The sequence below is a fragment of the Phyllobates terribilis genome, unplaced genomic scaffold (assembly GCF_046119375.1).
Source record: "Phyllobates terribilis strain yellow unplaced genomic scaffold, ASM4611937v1 Scaffold_7__3_contigs__length_470593459, whole genome shotgun sequence".
NCBI lineage: Eukaryota > Metazoa > Chordata > Amphibia > Anura > Dendrobatidae > Phyllobates > Phyllobates terribilis.
This window is the reverse complement of record NW_027362767.1, coordinates 426,511,460-426,516,548: the sequence shown is the minus strand read 5'-3', so window position 1 is coordinate 426,516,548 and position 5,089 is coordinate 426,511,460.

Sequence of the window (5,089 nt, the reverse complement as noted above, 5' to 3'; positions counted from 1 at the left end):
AAAGAGTTGTCCACCTCTTGTGACTTTTTTTTTTTTACATTTTTTGGCACTATACCTTAACAAAAATATAAGGGGGCTGCAACCTTTATATGCGTCCGCCCCGATGCGCGTTTCGGACCAGCCTTCGGGACAAAGCCCCCTGACGAAGGCTGGTCCGAAACGCGCATTAGGGCAGATGCACAAAAAGGTTGCAGGCCCCCCTTATATTGGTATCTATTTTAAGGTACTGTGCCATGTACAACTTCTGTCACCATGTAAAATTTCTTCACTTATGCACTTTTCTTGTCTCCCTTACCTGTACATTGTATTTTGTTAATAAACTTTGTTATATACTTTTTGAATAAAATTTTGGACTTGTAATTGTTTATTTATTCTTGATTCATATACTCATATATGACGATTAGGCCTTTAGAGTCCTAATCTAGGGTAGCATTATTGATAAACTGCAATAGTTAATTAGCTGTATATTCTATATTTATCATGCTGCTATCCTTTTCCATTATCAATTTTTTCTATTGTGAAATGTAGTTTAAGGCACCAAGGGAGGGAGAGTTATCAGGAAGTTCAGGATGTAAATAATAATTAACCACGAGGACGGCTGCAGGGAGCGATAGGAGAGCTATAAAAGGGAAAAAAAATAAGGTGACAGGAGGCTTAGGAACTCATTACAGGGACAGCCAGATTTTTTTTTTTTTGTCCACGGAAAACCCCTTGAATTCCTAAACTACAGCAGCATTATCAAAACTCTGCATTTCTCACAGAGCACAGAATGTATCACTGGAGATGAGATAATGAATACATAGACAAGTGCACTGAGCATAAGTCCATGAGAGGAGAAACACAAATCACAAGTTATGATCTTCGTCCTGCAGAGCTGTAACCAGATAATGACATAGAACCACTCATACTCATAAAGTTACCATTACCACTTATAAGGCTCGCTCTCACTTGCGATTAAATTGGACTAATGCAATCTGATAAAAAATCGGATTGCATTCTGTCCAATGTTAATCTATGAGTGTGTGCTCATATGCGTTTTCGGAACGCGATCAGACTGAAAAAAAAACGCAGCATGCTGCGATTGCATGCTGAATTTGTATCGCACGCTCCCATATAAGTCTATGGGTGCATGTGAAACATCGCACTGCACTGGGCTATCACCCGAGTGCAGTGAGATTCCCGCTGATGCCAGCAACAAAGGAGATGGGAAAATGACTTTCTCCGTCCCCTCCGCAGCACTGTTGTGATCATCTATGTGCGAGAGGATCAGAGAACACAGCACTGACACTCGGCTCCTGCTCACAGCAGAGCTTGAGCCCAGTGTCATTAGCATATTGCCGCCCATGCTCTCTCATAGAATTTGATACACTACTGTGATCCCGGCTATACGCTGATGACACTCAGATCTACCTCTTTGGCTCAGACATCACCTCTCTGCTCAGAGCTGCCACCAGGAATTTCAGGGTCCCACTCTTCGGGCCCCCTTGAGACTCAGCCCAGGCTCCACCCCAAGCTCCACCTCCACCTCAGCTCCGCCTCCACCCCAGCTTTGCCTCCACCTCTCGAACCTTCCACTCTTGAAAAAATTCCACTTCTGCACCACATCCTCACCAATCACACATTAACAATTTCCATCAAACACCAGATCACATATATAGCCAGCAGCTTTTGTTTTGGCCAAAAGATTTTTTTTAAGCCACCACGACAAGGAGACTCTTCTGGCCAGATTGTACTCTACTCTAACCTAATAAACATTTCTTATAATACCCAATACTCTTTTTTGGTATATTTTTATTTTAGGGAATGTGTTACATACATTTTTTAAAATGACCAATAATATCACATAAAAGGAACAAATACCATCACACCATGGCCGGACCACATATTACCATCACATAGTGACCAAATAATACCACATGCAAGGAACAAATACTGCCATACCATGACCAGACCACATATTACCACCACATACAAGGGAGAAAGACCGCCACACCATGACCAGACCACATATTACTACCACATAGTGACCAAATACTTCCACATACAGGGTACAAATACCACCACACCATGACCAGACCACATAGTGACCGAATACTACAATACTGATCTTTAATAAAAAGAACAAAACAGAATACTAATATTACAATAAGTGCCATTATACACGGGAGCTCTGTACATAGTATACAGTGTATTAGTGTCAGAGTACAGGTAATACACTGACTCACTAGTTGAAGTCCTTCATCTTCGCTTTTCCTCTATATCCAGCGCAGACCGCCATCACTCCTTCTAGCCAGGACTCGTCTCTGCATAAAATAACACAGTTATCTAGAGCAGCTTACAGAGCACATTCCCCAATTTTTCCACAACTTCTACACTACATCAGATGAAGAAAAAAAACGACGGTGTCACCCTGCACAGTAACAGGACCCCCCTCACTGAAAACAGTATCCTCAGAAATAAAATACATCACAGCAGTAATAATATCCATAATTAGCCCGTACAGTAATAATGTCCCACATCCTGCCCCCATGTCTCCATTCTGCCCCCAATGACTCCATTCTGCCCCCAATGACTCCATTCAGCCCCCAATGACTCCATTCTGCCCCCAATGACTCCATTCTGCCCCCAATGACTCCATTCAGCCCCCAATGACTCCATTCTGCCCCCAATGACTCCATTCTGCCGACCAGGGCCGGACTGGGACTGAAATTCAGCCCTGGCATTTTCAAGAACACAGGCCCCCTTCTTGTAACTTCTGTAATCTTGCTCTCTAGATAGTCTAACTGCAGGTCAGCAGCACACAATGTTGTGTGGTTTGTGCTGCGGACCTCCATAGCTGACAGCCACTGAATTATGGCCAATTTAGATGAGCCAATAATCATGAAATACCGGTATGTGTTGGTAGGAGCCTTCCTGATTATTGGCTCATGTAAACAGGTCAGTAATCACCTGATATAAGAGCAAAATGGTTACTCGTCACATGCAACGATTTTTAGCCAGCTTAAAAATCATGGTTCTTGGTAGCACATTGCTCCCGGTAAACAGGACATGTGCTCCTGACAACATGACGTTGTACGTGCACACAACATGTTATCAATCACTCTGTGCACAGAGAAGTGCGGTCCTCCTGTGTGAATAGGCCATATAGGATGATGACTGGCATGTATATAGCTGATCGGTGGCCATGTACATGTTATAACAGCCAGGGAGACTACAGCCACAACGCGCGTCGTCCTGCTCTACTCCTGGCACAACTGATGACAGTCATGTCTCATTCAGACGTCCATTTCTCATGTACATGTTCCATCTGTGGTTTTCATGATTTCATTTCCATTATAGTCTATGGTCCTGTTCATATGCCCATATTTTATTGCAGACTGTATCCCCCCCCCCCAAAAAAAAAAGAGATATTTTCATGTTTTATCAGCGTCAGAGAAAATCACCTCTACAAGTCTATAGCCTTGCTGTGACAATCACGGACAGCGCACGGGCAGCACAGTGCACAATCCGCCTGGTCCGTGATTAACAGTGTAATGTATAGGAAATGCTTTGTAATTTATTTATTTTTTCATTTGTGAAAATCACTAAATGAAATACTGATGGTAAAAACTGAAACGCTGATTAAACTAGGACCATTTTTGAGTACATGAAAAATCACTGACACCTGAATGAGGACAAAGTGCGGGGACTGAGATGTAAGCGAACACCCCCACAATGGAGAGGAGAAATTAAAATTATATGTTTCATTTAGATCTTCAGCCTCTTTATCATGATGTGCCCAGTCTAGGATGTAAAAATGGTGAAACATCCTCTTTAAAAGGGGTTGGTCCATGTTTTTTGTGAAAGCCTGCAGTCGCCCTATGTGACTGCAGACTTGTGAAGCCTCGCACCGTGCACAGCACACTGTCAGGATTCTCCAGTGACGGTGATGAGACCGAGCAGTCATGTGACTGAAAGTAGGCGATATGCACAATCTCTGCCACATTCTGGCTAGAAAAACAAGCCGGTGTCTGATACACCCTGCCACAGATCGGCACCATGTACAGTACATCAAGAGAATGCCAAGAGTGTGCAAAGCAGTCATCAAAGCAAAAGGTGGCTACTTTGAAGAACCTAGAATATAAGACATATTTTCAGTTGTTTCACACTTTTTTGTTAAGTATATAATTCCACATGTGTTAATTCATAGTTTTGATGCCTTCAGTGTGAATGTACAATTTTCATAGTCATGAAAATACAGAAAAATCTTTAAATGAGAAGGTGTGTCCAAACTTTTGGTCTGTACTGTTTCTGCTGTCAGGTGTACGTAAAAGTAGCAGAGGCCTCTGTGATTGGGTGAAGACACAAGAATATACTGTGGTATATTATTATATTATATATTAAGGATGCGTGTATATGGAGTAGCCAGTAGAGAGGAGTAAAAAAGAAATTATACATAAAATATATTGGTCAGCGATAGCGCCACTCACAGGCAATAAATACAACTAATGGTAATTACATATGTATATCCATTGTTGCCTGTACAGTCCACTCACAGCTCCGCTGCCCCTATACACAGTCCCACTGTCTGCTGGTTATACAGGCAGGCATGCCTTACTGCTGACTCCACATTAATCATAGGCAGCTCTACTATGCTCAGATTAAGACCATGTGCACATGTTCAGTATTTGGTCAGTGTTTTACCTCAGTATTTGTAAGCCAAAACCAGGAGAGGAACAATCAGAGGAAAAGTATAATAGAAACACGTCACCAATTCTGTATTTATCACCCACTCCTGGTTTTGGCTTACAAATACTGATGTAAAATACTGACCAAATACTGAACGTGTGAACGTGGCCTAACACTTGTGTTTCCTATACACGCAGTTTTTTAGTGTTCAGATTGATAATAAAGCTCTGCTTAAATTTCTGTAAATGTATTGCAAGTTTTACCAACAAAGGTTTAAAGAAGTTGTCTACTACTTTTTTCAATTGCCCCAATGTCCCCCAATGTATTCACCCTGTGCCCATAAGTCTTACTTTTAGTTGTATTTATTGCCTGTGAGTGGCGCTATCACTGGTCGCTCACAGGCATCACGTGACCCCCGGCT